Source organism: Sceloporus occidentalis, unplaced genomic scaffold, assembly GCF_023333645.1.
Source record: "Sceloporus occidentalis isolate IW3139 unplaced genomic scaffold, rSceOcc1.0.p SCAF_189, whole genome shotgun sequence".
In the NCBI taxonomy this organism is placed as follows: Eukaryota; Metazoa; Chordata; class Lepidosauria; order Squamata; family Phrynosomatidae; genus Sceloporus; species Sceloporus occidentalis.
In genome coordinates, this window is record NW_028317169.1 from 1,447,005 (window position 1) to 1,464,521 (window position 17,517).

General features: G+C 44.0%; 1 protein-coding gene across 1 annotated transcript in view; it reads left to right on the forward strand.

Moving 5' to 3' along the window:
- Positions 1-372: 372 nt before the first annotated feature.
- Positions 373-17,517, forward strand: part of LOC149278443 (microtubule-associated protein 1A-like) — a 58,365-nt gene continuing 41,220 nt past the window's right edge. Inside the window, exons 1-2 of the mRNA XM_089501989.1 lie at positions 373-388; positions 8,771-8,872. The gene's annotated coding sequence lies outside the window, so the exon portion shown is untranslated. The remainder of the gene's footprint in view (positions 389-8,770; positions 8,873-17,517) is intronic.

Below are 17,517 nucleotides of genomic sequence, written 5' to 3' on the forward strand. Positions count from 1 at the left end.
TTTTTTTTTTTTTCTCTCTTCTCTTTTTTCTCTCTTTCCTCTTCTCTCTCCTCCACCCTTCCTCCCCTCGGGCATGTCGCCCCCACCACGCGCTTCCCCCCTCACCTTCCTGTCCCTTAACGCCCGTGGACTTAATATCCCTGAGAAGCGCTCTCACCTACTCCGGGATCTACGTCGCGACAGAGTGGACGTAGCGTTCCTTCAAGAGACCCACTTCCTCTCCGGCAGGTCCCCTAGGCTCTCAGATCGCTTCTACCCTACCGGCTATTTCAGCAGCAATCCCTCCACCAAAACTAGGGGCGTGGCTATTCTCCTCTCCAAATATCTTCCCTTCTCGGAAGTTGGCGTCTGTTCCGACCCCGAGGGGCGCTACCTTCTGTTAAAAGGGGTTATCGCCAATCAAAAATACACCTTCGCTAACCTATACCTCCCCAACAGACGACAACACGTTTTCCTCCGACAGGTGCTTGCTAAATTACGAGACTTTCAGGAGGGCGTCCTGGTCCTCGGCGGAGACTTTAACATCCCTCTACACCCTGCTCTGGACACCTCTACGGGACTTTCCCATATCCCTCGACATGTACTGGGAAAGGTCTCTTCCTTGCTGACCTCCCACCGCCTGGTAGACTGTTGGCGTGCCTTCCACCCCACGACTAGAGACTACACTTTCTACTCGACGCCGCACGGCTCCTACTCTCGTATCGACTACTTTTTCCTCCCCTACCACTATACGGCTCTCGTCTGTCGTGCCCGCATCGGCATCACCACTTGGTCGGACCATGCCCCGTTGCTCCTATCGCTTGATTCACCTCTCGTTCGGCCTTCTCGGCGCTCTTGGCGCCTCAATGAATCTCTGTTGTCTGATGATTCGGTGTGTGCCGATACAATTCAGGCTATCACCAGTTATTTTGCCGAGAATCTCACGGGTGATGTCCCCAGCCTTACGGTGTGGGAGGCCCACAAGAGTGTGCTTCGGGGTCACTTTATCCGCATCTGCTCACAGCGCAAGAAACTCGACACGGAAAAGATAGCCTCTCTCTGCCTGCGCATTGCGGACGCGGAGAGGGCCCACAAGGACTCTCTCTCGGGGGACGACCTGCAGCTGCTTGTGTCGTTGCGGGGGGAACTGGCTTCGATCTTGAACGCCAGACACCAACGTGCCTACCAACGCTCCAGGGCGTTGTTCCATGAACATGGAGATAAGCCTGGGAAATATTTGGCGAGGGCCCTCCGGGCCTCTCGTACTCTGACCTACATCCCTAAAATCCGCTCCGACGCCGGCAGGGTGTGTCTTCTTCACTCTGATATCGCGGATGGTTTTGTCCAGTTCTTCACAAAACTGTATAACATCGTTCCTCCGTCAGGCCCCCACTCCACTGGAGACCGGGAATCGCAAATTGCGGACTATCTGCAACGCACGATCCGTGTGCGCATTTCTGCTGAAGACGCGGCCGGGCTAGACGCCCCTATTACCCTCCCGGAGTTACTTTTCGCCATCCGGTCGTCTCCGAGCGGGAAATGCCCCGGCCCTGATGGGTTTCCCCTTAAGTATTATTCGCGGTTCCGCGACCAACTGGGCCCGCGGTATGTTGAGGCCTTCAACTCTCTACTACGGGGTAGCCACATCCATGCCCACACCCTATCCGCCTCTGTGACTCTTCTCCCCAAAGCCGGTAAGGATCCCGAGAACTGTGGCAGCTATCGGCCGATTTCCCTCCTTAATTCGGACCTCAAGCTTTTTGCCAAAATTCTAGCCACCCGACTCAACCCTTTAATGCCAAAACTTGTGCACCCTGACCAGACGGGGTTTGTTCCGGGCCGCGAGGCTAGGGACAGCACTATTCGTGCTGTGAACCTCCTTCAGTTGGCCAAGCGTTCCAACCTTCCCACTATCCTCCTTTCCACGGATGCCGAGAAGGCCTTTGATAGGGTCGACTGGACCTTCATGTTTGCTACTCTCCGGCGCATGGGCTTCGGCCCCGGCCTGCTGACTTGGATCCAGTCACTCTATGCATCTCCTACGGCTCGCCTCTGTATCAACGGATCCCTCTCGGACCCTTTTCCTATATCTAACGGCACGAGGCAGGGGTGCCCCCTGTCGCCCCTGCTGTTTGTGCTCTCCTTGGAACCCCTGCTCCAGGCCGTTCGTTCAAACCCGGACATTCATGGTCGGACGGCAGGGGGGTCCAGCCACAAGGTCCTGGGCTATGCCGACGACCTTCTGTTCGCTATCACCCGGCCTCATATTTCCTTGCCGGTCGTCCTGAAGGAGCTTTCCGATTACGGGAAACTTTCTAAATTTAAAATTAACATGTCTAAGTCGGAGATTCTCAATGTCAACTTACCCCCGGCGGACAGGGACTCCCTGGCTGCTTCCTTTCCTTTTAAGTGGTGCCCTTCCCAGCTGAGATATCTGGGTGTTTGGCTGACGGATGACTCCTCTCGCCTCTTTAGCCTTAACTTCCCTCCCCTCTTGTCATCGATTCGATCTGACCTGCTTAAGTGGTCGAGACTTAGGGTCTCCTGGTTGGGTAGGGTTAACACCATCAAAATGAATGTTATGCCTCGCCTCCTCTACCTGTTTCAAACCTTGCCGATTTCCATCCCACCCTCTTTCTTTTCCTCTGTCCGCTCCGCCTTTCTCAGTTTCTTGTGGGGCCCTCGATCGCGACGCATCAGTTTCGCTACGCTGATCCTCCCTAAGTCTAGGGGTGGCCTCGCCCTGCCCTGCCCGCGAACGTATTATCGCGCCTGTCATTTGCTGCGCATTGTGGAGTGGACCCGCTCTCCGGCCCATAAACAGTGGGTGGGAGTGGAGAGCGCGCTGCTGGGCCTCCCGATCTCCTCTCTCCCCTGGCTCGCTGTGGATACGGCGCGTCGTCTTGCCTCCCCTCATCCCTTCATGTGTGCTACGCTACGGGTCTGGCACTCCTTGCTCCGCACTACACGGCTTTCTTCTGTCCCTTCCCCACTCACCCCACTCAGAGATAACCCCGACTTTCCGCCTGGGCTGGGACTCAATCTTTTCCCTGCAGCGACTCCGGAGGGTGTCCCGAGATTACGATCTTTTGTGACCCCTGCGGGGCTTAAGCCCTTGGATCACCTTGTCGGCCAGGGGACGACCTCCCTGATGGTTAGGCTTCGCTACCTGCAACTGCAAAACTTTTACCGCTCTTTGGCTCGGAAACATAACGTGCTGCGTGACCTCTCCCCTTTTGAGTCCCTGTGTGTGATGGATGCCCCTCTATCCCACGGTATCTCCAAACTTTACAGCCTCCTCCTGTCCGCCTTGACCCCCTCACCCCCTGCGTTCATGGGGAGGTGGGAGACGGCGCTGCAGGTCGTCCTTACTGAGGAACAGTGGAGCAAGATGTGCATCTTCGCACATCGCTGCTCTCTCAGCGCTAAAGACCAGGAGATGTCTTATAAACTGCTAGCCCACTGGTACCGCCCGCCTTCGGTGTTGTCTCGCTACCGGCCTGGGTCGACAGACGAGTGCTGGAGGTGCGGGGAGTCCCCGGGCTCTCTCCTTCACCTCTGGTGGAACTGCCCTCGTATCGCTCCCTTCTGGTCCGCCGTGCACGATTGTGCTCAGTCCCTCACTGACAGGGTCCTCCCCTTCACCCCGGAGTTCTACCTCCTACAACATATGACGTTCTCCTTCTCCTGGTACAAACGGACGGTTGTTAGGCACCTGATCACGGCCGCTAAGGCCCTCATACCTCTCCACTGGGGTGACCCCTCCCTCTTTTAGGGAGTGGTTCCTCCGGGTGGACAATAAGCGCTCATTGGAGGAATTGGCCCTGTCGGCTTCGAATGCGGTTGAGAGATACCAACGCACCTGGTACCACTGGCTGGCATATGCCTCTGGTCCCCTCGCCCGTTCCTTACTGTCCCAGGCGCCTGCGGACTTACCTACAGCCCTTATATCTTGACCCCCTGCCCGACGATATTGTAGCGCTCTGGTCCACATCCCCAGTCCTGGCCCCTCCTCTAACCCCCCCCTTTTTTTTTTTTTTTTTTTTTTCCTTCTCTTTCTTTCTCTTTTTTCTCTTCTTCTCCCCCCCTTTTTGTTTCTCCCTTTTTTTTTATTTTTTATTTTTTTTTTTCCCTTCCCCCGTGGCCTGCCTTCCTTCGCATGCCACTCTTGACTCTACCCGCTCGACCCCCGTTCTCTCCTCTGCGGTTATATGGGCCGTATGCCCGTGCAAGGATCCCCCTTGACAGGCTGCTCCATCCCTGGCGCCTCTACGCTGGTGGTTGCGCTCATTTAGCACTTAAGGCCACTAAGGCCATTCAGAGCTGAAGTCAGCAACCTTTGAGGCTCCTCACTCCCTCTCTTAGGTGTGCTATTTAAGACATGTGTCTGTCAGGGGTCTTCTGATGATATCTTGTCGCTAGGCGGGTAATTGTCGGGGGGCGGATTGTCGGGATGCCATTGTTCTGATGTGTACCAACTTGGATGTCACGGTTTGTTTGCTCCCCTACCCTTTCTTTTCTGTATCCCACATATTTTGAAAATTTTGAAAATCTCAATAAACATTGATTTACCCTAAAGATGGCATAGGCAGGCTGCTTGGGGCAAAGGATCATATACAAGGTTTATGCATTTACTGCCCATTGGTATCATATACAGTCTTTATCCATGCATTTAATTTATGCATTTACTGCTCTTTGGCACCATATACATCATTTAGATATTTCTGTTGGTATAAAGCTTTGCAAATAAAGTTACTGTGCATTGGCATCATAGAAAATCCTATATCTGTATTTATTGCCCACTCCTTATCTTATATTTACCTATTGTTCATTGGCATATACTTTATATCCTTTATATTCCCACCCAAGCATGTGAGCTTGTCTTTACTCCAGTTCTACCAAATCTGCCATAGGCTCTTACCCCAGATCCTTTGGATATTTTTGCCCAAGGATCCCCCACCCACCCCATTAATGCAGTCCAGATTTCTTCTGCATGAGAGAACATATATAGGTTTCACCTGCAGAGAAGGAAGGGCTGAGTGAGTTTCATGATCATTTCTAAATCATGACACGTGTACAGATTTACCATAGGGAAAGTAATGGAAATTTACCCCAACCTATTTTGTATCCACAGACAAATAGTAAAATACAATAAAAAAAGTAAGTATGTCTTACTCTAGATAACCTAATGTTCGTGTGAAGGAAGCAATTATTGGATGCTTCAGATGCTGGTCAACCAGCTGTTATGGATGCCTAGAAAAGAAATCCTAAATTAAGTAATTTACTTTGAGGACCACTTCAAACATAAGGTTACAGTGAAGCTTCAAATTTCAGAATTCCTCACAGCTTTATATTTCTTAGATTAATCAATTCATTATAAGTGGGGACGCCCCCAATTTAATTTGCAAAGTTATTTAATATTGCAGTACCACTGCTCAGGTTGTAACCCATTTTAAATTATTTAATGAGGGATTACAAATTGCATTCATAAAATGGTTGCAGATACAGTAATAAAATAACTGGAATGAAGGTGCTCACCAGAGAATTGAGCATGTAGATAAGGAAAATCAAGTCAACATAGAATATTTTAAATAATGAGAACAGAGCTTTATTATCTGTGACGTTCTGCCAATTTGCCATAATTAGTATCAGTGTAAATTGTTGTGTTCAGAAATGTATTTACCTTCTGCCCTAGGCCCTATCTAGGGGAGTGCTCCCAACCACCCCTCCACGGTGCGCCTTGCCTGTGCTGGGATGTGACACACTGTGCTCTAATGCAGCCCAAGCCATAGTGTAAATGGGCTGGTTGGGGAGATCAAAGATCTCCCCTGCAACCCGCTCATTGAGCAGTGGGACACCAGGGGCCCTGATCTCCCAAGAAGGCTATCTGCAGCAAGGGGACTGTAGCCTTCCTGGACCTGCCACTCTGTGCCTAGTCGGCTTAGGTTGAATACATCACTGATTGTGCTTTCCAAGCAAATCTGCTGTAATAAATAAAGCAAAAATGATATAGATGTTGTTTAAAGAATTTTAAAACACCCCTTACAAAACATGCAGTTTTGTAAGATTTTTTTGCAAGATTTTTCAAATTTCAAATAGAAATCAGAGCCTTCTCATATTTTCTGTTTTATGTACCAAGTATATAAACAAGTCACAAGGTTATTAAACCCTTGATGACAACTGACGTACCAGGCACGTCACGGGAAAACATCCAGTTGGTGACAGTTGACATGCCTAGCACGCTATAAGTTTAGATGAGTGTAGAAGGCTATCTACGATCGCTTTCTTCTCCTAAACGAGAAATCGAGCCATTACAGCAACACCGAAATTCGCAGGAGGGGTCCCGTCTGATCGCTTCACAGAGGGTCAACGTGCACCATATTAAATATGGTGCCAGCTGCCTGCTGTGTCGCGAAATTGCACAGAAAAGCCACCCCTGAGTGCACTGTGACCAATCCAGTGAGTTCTCAGGAGGGTCTCTCCAGCCAACCATGCAAGTCAGTGGAGCCCATCTAACCAATCACAACGTGATTAGTATAAAAAATTGTTTTTTGGCCGGGTTCAAAGCTGTCCTAAATAAGGCAATGCATACCTCCCAAATGTGGCCTTTTAGCCCCAAGACAAACCAACAAACCTATGCATGGGTAGTATCACTGTATTCAGGAGATGTTGCTGAACACATATTGAGGTGTTGTTTTGAAGTGACATATACCATAGGTGTGTGTGTGTATATATATATATATATATATATATATATATATATATATATATACTGATTCACATATGCACACCGTCACATACACATAAAATAAATTTTATATGTATATATATCTCACATACACCCTATTATATATTAATTATTAAGACGCCTTGGAAACCATGTTTAATAATATACATACACTCATTACAGGCATGAGTAGATATGTTAACCCCTGAGTAGATTCAGAGAATTAACTCCTCTATTGCCAGACATTACACACACAAACAGACAAACACAGTGACAAACAGACAAACACAGTCACACAAACAAACACGGTGACAAACTTACAAACACAGTCACACACAGAGTAAAACACACATACCTGGTGCTGGCTGCAGCTTACTCTGAGTTGGTGTGAAGGAGGGACTCAGCCTATCAGGGGAGGCCTCTGAACTCTCAGGCAATCAGGAGAGTTGAGAAGTCTCTCCTGATTGGCTGGGACCTCATTCACTCAGACTCCTCATTCCGGGACAAGGCATTAATTGAAAAAGAAAAAAGAAAACACCTGCCCGGCGCCCATAACTGCATGTCCCTGTGTTGGGCGATACAGATTGCGGATACATGCTCAAGCCCTGTGTAACGGGTTCACCAAGAGAGCTGTAGTAACTCCCAGAGATCACCCAGTATCCTCCTGTTGTCCCCAGAATCACTTCCAGCACCATCCAGCATGCGCACCTTGGAACCCTGCTATGTGTACCCAATAAGTAGACACAAATACCTTGAATTGAGTACAGCAGGAATGAACAGTTTATTTTTGTAAAACATAGACTAATATAGCCACAGAACTGCATTAACATAAATAAACATTGATAAACAGGTACATGTAGACAGCCCTTTAGCTACTGAATCTCCCCCTGGCAGCCATCCTGTTAATGGGATTAGATTACACAATAGAGTTCCTGCCTGTGCAATCTTTGCTTGGCAGCCAGGCTAGAGCCATCTCTGACTACCTTGGGGCCTTGTATGACAGGTCATTCTGTCACATCCTGATTATAGGCCGCATTATAAAACCCAGATTATAGCTTGGAAAAAAGTGCGGCCTATAATCGGGCCTATACGGTATTTTTTTTAGATCATTCATGACTTCAAAAACTGACAAAAGGGTCTGATTTATAGATTGCAGGAAAAAAATGAAAATTTTGGTAAAAAATTGTTTCCTATAGTATCTATCTCCATTTTAGGGCCCTTAATGGTGTAGTACCTTTTTAGTGTGGCATTTCTAACAAATTTATTAATATTCATAAAAGCAGAAAAAAGGATGTTGAAGGAATTTTCCATCTAATGGCTTCATGCATGGATGAATTAATAAGCTTCTGTGGGTTCAGCAGTAGAAATTACTCTAGTTCAATCTATAATTGTTGTTTCCATCACTTGTATTTTAGAAGGAGTCCCTCCAAAATACTTTTTTACATTTGGATTAAAGTCTGCAATGTAATAGAAATGACAGGGGCCAAAAATATCCCTTAGACCTAGACTTCCTTATCATACCATGATATAGGCAATAGAATACATCTATATTCAACTAACCAATATAAGGCTTAAATTAAACCTGTGGCCATGCACACTGTTAACCCAATTGCTCCAGTTGCTTGGATCCTCCATCCCATCTCAACCCTCCATTATACGACTTATTCTCACCCCCAAATCCTTTCACTTAGGGAATTAGCCATTTTCTTGGTATGCAGTTCAGGGTTATTAATGAGACATATATTGCATAAAGTGACAGAGGAACTAACTTTAATTGAACCCATTGGCAACTGTTACAATTATTTATTGATTTATACAGCACCATCATATTCGGCAGCATTGTACCGCACTGTACTGCATTGGAACGCAGGAATTGTGCAGAGCTTCAAACAGAGCTACAAAAACTTGCCACACAATGCACACAACACTCACTAAACACCCTATGCAAATAACTTGTCTCATAAGCATATTATGGAAAGAAGAACCAAATAACCAGATTTTGTGTCAATTTAACTGCTTCTTGCTTTCCCAAGCATTACTTACATATTAATGTATTTTTGACAGGTATACGCTCATGGAACATCAGTCTTGCTTCCTGTGACCTTAATCAGCAGCTGAAGCTTTTTGTGACAAGACATCTTGCCCATTTTTCTCCAGACATTAAAGGTTAGTAGCTTAAAATTCAGGCTCCTGCATGCACCGCAATTGTGAATTTCTATTGTTATTGTCAACTGTTTCATCTACACCATGGATGATTTTCTTAAAGCATTCAGACCAATGTGTTCCTAGTTTGCATCATGTGTACTGATGAGCACACATACAATTGTAGTCAAGGTCATGAGCAAAGACAGCAACTTCCTTTGACAGCAGCCTTTGCCGTTTTCTACTAAAGAGTCATACATTTAGGGCAACCCTGCTGAAAACCGCTGTTTAAATATTAATGTCCCTTATTGCTCCCACACTATAATGTGTGTCATGTCCAAAGTCTGAACCACGGAATTAAATTGTATATGTGAGCAGGGTTGAGCAAACCTTGCTATATGGGCACCCGATCTGATTGCAGGACTTTACGTCTGACTTGGTAACTGCATGTTCAAATTTGGTTCCTCGCGGCCACTCTAAAGAGATTACAATCATTCCTTCGCTTCTGTGATGTAGAGATGATTTGGGCAGCTGTGCGCACCAAAGGTGACCTCACTGCTTCTGTTCTAAAGAAAATAAAACCATATATGTGAGTAAAGGTATATCTGAAAGAGTCCTATAAAAAGTCATTATGGCTTTGCCATAAATTAATTGACTTTCTTAAACCTACGTGTTATTTAGGTACGTGTTTAGTGTGCTTTTAGACATTCTTCAAACATACAGCTTTACAGCATTAATGGGACAATAGACAAAACAATAAATACGGTTATTTACCGTATTGGCTCGAATATAGGCCGCACTTTCCCCCCCACACTTTAAGTCTTTAAAGTGGGGGTGCACCGCAATTGTGAATTTCTTTTCATTGAAAAGAATTATATTCGGGGTCTAGCGCCTGACGCCCGGGACATGCAATCCCGGGCGCCGGGCAGGGTTAGGATACAGATCCCCCGCAGCGGTGCAGGGGACCTGTATCCTACTCCCCGATACGCTTAGACAGCCTCCCCTGCCAGCACTTTCCACGGGGGCGGTGCCGGCACGGGAGGTTGTCTAAGCGCATCGTGCGGATGGTCACCGGCTGCGGAGGTTGTTTACCCGCATCGCCGCAGCCGGTGACCGTCCGCACGATGCGTTTTACCTCTGCCCCCAAGACTTACCAGAGGAGACTCCTGGGTGACATCTACACAATACGCGTATACAACTTCCGGTGCCGGCACATCCGCTGAGTGCCGGCACCGGAAGTTGTGTACGCGTATTGCGTAGATGTCCCCCGCCGGCCCCGCAAGACACCCGGGAGTCTCCTCTGGTAAATCGGGGGGGGGGGCAGAGTGGCAGCATATCTCGGGGGGGAGGAGGAGGACAGTGGCAGCATATCTCGAGGGGGGAGGAGGACAGTGGCAGCATGTTTTTTTGGTGCTTTTTTAAAGAAAAAAACTTTTTCTTTAAAAAAGCACCAAACCTTTAGGGTGCGGCCTATATACGGGGGAGGCCTATATCCGAGCCAATACGGTATTTCTCCCTTGGAACTTCCTCTGCAATACAATATATACTATGAGAAATAATAAGAAAAATTTTTTATTGTACAATAACATCCTCAATAATGAGGAAAAATTGTCAGATATCCTACAAAGTTTTGATATGTGGCCTTGTCACTATAGCAACAGATAGACTCCTGCTGATTAGCCCATTAACTGGCTGCTGTGGCATTAAGGCTACTTAAGCCATTTATGTAAAAAGAAACACTTTTTACATAACCTCATATACTATATATCTAACAGTTGTTGTTTTACTACCTGTCAGTCGTGTGATTGCAGCATAAGATTACAGTTTACCAGCCTACAATTACAGAAATAAGTGGAGAACTGGTCCTAATGTTTTGTAATTTAAAAATGGATACACTCCATTCCTTAATACATGTTCCTTTTGTACAGTTTTCCTGTGCTGCATCTTAATGTTCTGGAGATGTTAATTATTTAAACAAAAATGTTAAGCACTATTAACAAATAAGCATGATGATTTACAATTTGCTTACCATTAAGCCAAACAGTATACAGATTATTATCATATGGAACCAAGAGCAAGTATAGTATTGGTTTTATTCAACCATCAGCTGAAATGTAACCTACTAGTACTCATATACAGATTATTTTACAATCACTCTTAAACTGTATATAAAGCAGATGAAATGTTTCATGAGAGTTTGCTTTCAATAAGTTAACTTTGTCATTGTTGTTATGCTTTTGGAAGACTTATTTAAGTGTATCATTAATGGAAAAATCACAGTGAGTACATTAATAGACCTCCTAAAATGTCTAAAAATGAACATATGATAATTATGTCTTAAGTACTGCCAAAGTGCTTCTATATCTGTGGTATGCAATAGGAGTCATACTAAGTGATAGATTCTTACTCTGTTTTCACGTGTCTCCTTATTCCCATGTGAATGATTGGTGATGGGGATTGTTGTGTCTGTTTTATTTTCTGCTAATTAAATTGTATTACATCTGTAATTTAAAGGACCAGTCAGGTAGTTTTTCTTTACTGGCCTGGGAGCAGGTACAGTTACAGAATAGCCCCCTGGTCCCTTGCTCCACCCCCAGTAACTAACACACAGTCCCTATAACACACACTAACACATATCCATCACACTCCATGCTATCTGTCATGATTATGACAGGAGTCAAATTGGGGATGTGTGCCTTATTCTTGTATCCACCAGGAGGCCAGAGTGCTGGTTGTACCTAGCTGCTATCCACTAGCTTTCAGCCTGCTAAAAAGGTGCAAAAGCTCATCTTCCAAGGGTCCTGGTTCCTGTTCTGTACTTCTTGCTTTCAGAGTTCCTGGTTCCAGATCACAAGTTTCAGCATTCCCAGGTCCTGTTCAGTTCCAGCTTCTGACCCCAAGTTCCTGGTTCCAACTTCCTTGTTTAAACCTGCGTCCATGCTTGCTCCTGTGTGATCCTTATGCATAAATGAGTGTAGTTCCTGCACCAGCTTCACTTGCCTGTTCGATAAATATTACACTTCATCAATCACACTTCACTCTCTCATACCTCACTCTTTCACACAGCAACAACAACAACAGGCATTTATATTGCTTTACAGGGGTAAACATATGTATTAACTTTCTGTGGTTAGATCATTGGACATTAATGTGGATCATTAAAATTGAATTAGCTGAATGCTTGGGAGAATGGAAGTCTTAAAAAAAAAAATTTGTGTAAAGAGTTCCAGAGTGTAGGAGTAGCATGACAGAATGAATTGGAGCCTGATTTTGTGTGCATTCTGGGCACTGAAGGAAGTGAAAGATGTGTAGATCAAAGGAGGTGAGTTGGCATGTGATACTTTATCAGGGAACAGAGGCCCTGGATCTTTAGGGCTTTAAATGTTTACAAACCCATCTTAAAAAGAGCCTCCATTTAATAGGAATCCAATGGAGAGAAGGGAGAATAGGTGTGATATGTCATAAGCGGGGCTGATTTCTTAATAGCCTGGCTGATGCATTTTGGGCCATCAGTAGGAGATGAAGTTCGTTTTTCTGGGACTCTTAGGTATAGTGTGTTGCAGTGTTCCAGACGAGATGATACAACAGCATGGATTAGAGTGGCAGGGTATTCGGGTGGGATTAGGTGCTTTATCGTGGCTATGTTCTTCAGATGAGAGAAGGCAGATTTTGTCACTTTGCTTGATAGCTCTGAATCACCGTGTTTTACACTGGGTGGGTTGGCGTTTAATAGGATTGGTGAAGTTATCCTTTTCCCTATTGATCTGATCAGCAGGACTTCTGTCTTATCAGGGTTTATCTGTCACTTGCTACTTTCTATCAGTTACAGGAGATCTGCTAAGCATTTGTTGGTTATAGATGGAAAGCTAAAGTTGTGTATCATCTGCATAGCAGTGATATCTTAAGCCAAGATGACTGATTAGTGTGCCACCCGTACCTTGCCTGTATTCTTTTCTTGTAACACTAATGCCTGTAGACACTAATGCCTGTAGATAAGGGGCATTGCTACCCTTTTACCTCACATGTTTTAGCTAATAAATCCCAACTACTCCAGTCAAAAGTACTAATTGGTGGACCCTCTATAATATGAGGTCTGGGAGTGGACATGACATCCATAAATAAAAGACCAACATTTTATGGGTTACAAAAAACAACTGCCCCTCTTACCAGCTCATCCCAGTGTAAAGGTTTTATGATAAAGTTTGCCTTTAGTCAATAGACAAATTCTTTGAGTTAATCATCAGTTCTTCCACAGTATTTACATTCCATTCTTTGAAGGGAAAAAAAAGATACAATATGATGTGTTGATTTCCAGTTGTCTATTTTGGAAAATGAGAAATTTAAAAAAAAGTTGAAAAGGTAGTGACGGAAAGAGTCATTGTCAGGAATTTACCTTTAATCCCCGCCGTCTGCGAGTATCTTCGCCCCGGTGGGGACCTCTCTGGGCACCAAGGTCTTCGTCCGCTAACCACGTGGTCGCAGACCATGCGGTCGTGGACCACAGCCACGAAGGATAGGCCGCATTCCCCGGCCTCCTATGGCTTGCTTATACAGACTTTGCTAATTCTCTCTACCCCTGACCACGGATTGCTGTACGGTACTGTTTTTGCCTATTCCTCTTGCCTCAGTGAATAAACCTTTGCTGTTGCATTGTATACTGCCCTTATGAAAAAAATACTGCAGTTTTTCTGAAGTAATACTGCAGTTTTTTGGACATGAAAAAACTGCAATACTGCACTTTTACTGCAGTATTACTGCACATTTACTGCACTTTGACTGCATTTATACTTCACTGTACTGCAGTTTTACTGCAGTTATTTTTGTACGGAAGTACAAATGCAATAAAGCTGCAGTACATTGAAGTACAACTGTAGGTTTGCAATATAAAAAAAAGTGCAGTAAATGTGCAGTAAAACTGCAGTACAGTGAAGTACAAATGCAGTAAAACTGCAGTAAATGTGCAGTAAAAGTGCTGTATTGCAGTTTTTTCATGTCCAAAAAACTGCAGTATTACTTCAGAAAAACTGCAGTATTTTTTTGTAAGGGTGGTTTCGTATCTACTGCCTCTCTGCGCTGTGCTCCAACCCCATCAACCTTAACAGTCATGCTTGAACAAGGGCAGATGCGTCTTAGAAATCTTGATATTTCAGCTGACAGATTTAGCCTCCAGGGGCTCAGCAAATCTGAGCTAAATGACCATGCAACCATTTAAAAGATGTATTTGTATCAATTTTTTCTGGTGATTGGCTTTGAAATAAATTTTATGTAATTAATTGCAATGCATTTTGTAATCCCCTGTGTTTATAGAGCTAACCTGAACACATGATATGAATGAGAATAGGTGAAATTCATTTCAGATAATTGTTAGATTTATTGGTCGGTTCTGAAAGCCTCTACTATTATGCACACCACAGCACGAGGGTTCCTTTACACCATGTGCACACACCATGCAAATATCTCCAGACTGCAGCAGAACAGGTGGTACTGTTGCAAGGATATGTGTGTTGCCATGGTTACAGTATTCTCTTGCACCTCCTCATATATATATACATGAACTGCAGATACTTTGCAGATAAGCCAATGCAACACTGCCTGCTCTGAATTTCAACCAGTTACTGGTAAAGCAAATATGATCTAGGTATGTAGATAGTTCAAAGTGTACGTAAATTGCATATTTGATTTGACACACAAAAGATACAGACATCATGCCATGGGCACTTGGGCAGAGTATGTACTTGTGGAAATAAACTAAAATGCATACCTAGAACTGTCAATTATGTTGTAGGGTCTAAGGGGTTTTACTCCAGTGAGCTAGAATAACTAAACCTAGAGTTGTTTTTCTGTTTAAAAGACAGCGTGAGTTCAACACAATACCTCTGTGCTAATGATTATTCATCACCAGTCTAGTTGAACTTGAATTGACCAACATTGCTGTGAAAACCGGGAATTGCATGCACAGTGGGATGCTAAGCATGCTAACCGACTTTCAAAAGGAAAGGGACAGAGCTTTTCATATACACAATAGGGTCAAAAGTATTGGGACACCCCTCCTAATTATTGAGTTTAGATGTTTCAGTCGCACCCATTGCTAACAGAGGTATAAAATCAAGTACAAAAGCGGGCATCTCCATAGATAGACATGTTGGCAGAAGAATGGGTCATGCTGAAGAGCTCCGTGAATTTAAATGTGACACTGTCATAGGATGTCACCATTGACAGTCAGTTTGCGAAATTTGTGCCCTGTTAGATCTGTCCCAGTACAGTGTCTGATGCTATTATTGTGAAGTGAACGTGTTTATTAACAAACAGCTCAGCCATGAAGCAGTAGACTGTTCACACTCACAGAGCGGGGCTGCGGAGTGCTGAATCGGGTAAAAATAACCTGTAGTGTCACTCACTGCGGAGTAAAAAAACTTCTGCTGAAAGCAACATCAGCACAAGCAGTGTGCGTCTGTAGCTTCATGAAATGGGTTTCCATTGCCAAGTGGCTGCACACAAGCTGAAGATCACTATACACAATGCCAAGATTGGGCTGGAGTGATGTAAAGCACATCACCACTGGAATCTGGAGCAGTGGAAACATGTTCTCTGAAATCATAAGTCGCGCCTAACTATCTGGAAATCTGATAGACAAATCTGATCCCTAACTACCAGAATGCATAGTGCCTACTATAAGGTTTGGTACAGGAGAGGTAATGGTGTGGGGCTGTTTTCAGGGTTTAGGCCGCTTTATTCCAGTGAAGGGTAATGTTACTGGACACTTTTTACACAGCATTATGGCACCGGTTTGGGGAAGGCCCTTTCCTGTTCCAGCATGACTGTGCCCCTGTGCACAAAGAAAGTTCCATGGTTTGATGAGTTTGATGTGAAGGAGCCTGTGTGGCCCTAACCCCGTTGAATGCCTTTGGGAAAGTTGGAACGCTGATCGCAAGCCAAGCAAATACTCTTTTGGCTGAATTGGCCACAAATTCCCACAGACAGACTCCAAAATCTTGTGAAAAGACTTACCAGAAGCGCAGAGGCTGTTATAGCCACAAAAGGAGGCCAACACCATATGAATAGCGTTATGGTGGATGTTTTGTTAAATTATTAATAAAGAATTATCTAATAATAATAAAACATATTTTTAAAATGACATGAAAGCCCTCCCCCCTTTCCCTGCCACCACACTACGTGCTAGGGGTGATAAATTTAAACAGTTTGGACATTCCCATAGTGCCCTCCCTAAAGGAAATTTAAGTACTTTAGCTAGGAAGTTGAAACTGTTTTTGGTACCCCAACCTCTGCCTCCTCACCCCTTCAAAAATAAACTAAGGCTTAGGTATGAGGTATGCCCTGTGCCCAATCCCTGCCCCTATTACATTCCTGACATTAACCACATATGGCCCTCTAAATGTAATGGGGCACAATACCTCTGCTCATCTCCCTCCTTGCAGTATTCTTAATTATAATAACAAATACATTAGATTTCCTGGCAATAGTCTCAATTATAATAACAAATAAATACATTTTAGTTCCTTGCACTATTCTCAATTACAATAACAAATAAATACATTTTATTTAAGAATGCCTTTCAACCTCACATCTAACTAAGTGGTGTGATGATGTGTATATTTGGCCATCTTTCAAGCTGGCCAGGTTTTTTTGTGTTTGTTTTTGCAAACAGCTCTAGAATATCACACCTAGAATAAACATTCAGTGCATGCACCATTATTAAATCTTTTATCCGCCCAATGTCTCTTTATATCACATTGTGCCAGTTGTAGAAAATTTAGCTGCTTTAGCTCAGCAGATGAAATAATTCTTGGAGATTTTGACTGTCCCTGAGGAAAACTGAAGTGAAATCGTGTATTACTGTTTGTAAACGAAAATAGAACAGAAAATGAAAAGGGAACATTTTCATAATACAGAAAGAAAAAAACATTAGATCAGCCATTCAATCTAAAGAAAAGGTCAGTATAATCCTGATGGAATTTGTGGTCCATACAATAGGGCTAGACATTCCCAGAAATTCCAGAAAACAATCTGACATTTATTTTCAACCACCACAAGCATAATTTCTCACTTGCAGAAATGTATTCACTGTGAATTGATGAGGCTTCATTTAATTAGATTGTAACAACATTTTAAAAAGACAATTATATCAGAAAATTGTGATGGATGGTTTGGAAATAGAAGTTTAACAGAGTGAGATGGATTCATCTTGTGGTGTTTTTTTTTCTTGTTTTTTTTAATTGTGTTATTCTCCTATGCTCTTTACTCAGACTACAAAAAGTACTAATTTTTACTTAACTGCGCAAGTGAGGTTCAGCTAACGCTCTCAAACCCCATACAATGTTTCTTCCATAATTTAAATTAGAAAAGAAAACCACAATTAACTCAGCTATAATAATGGGCCCGCACACCATCATATATGAGCATACCTGAAAATTCTCTGGCTTTGACCCAAAGTCTCTGGATGAAGAAATGTTTTCTGGGTCTCTGAGCCACTTTCCTCTTTTTCAGGAGCAGTGTTTGGCCACACCCACTTCTCTTTATTCTCCCTAGCCACATAAGTCTGTATAGAGACTGCTTCTGTCCTTGTATTGCTACACTTCACACACTGCAATGGTTAATCCATTCTTACAGATATATCACATATAAATATATACACACACATAATTTTATTT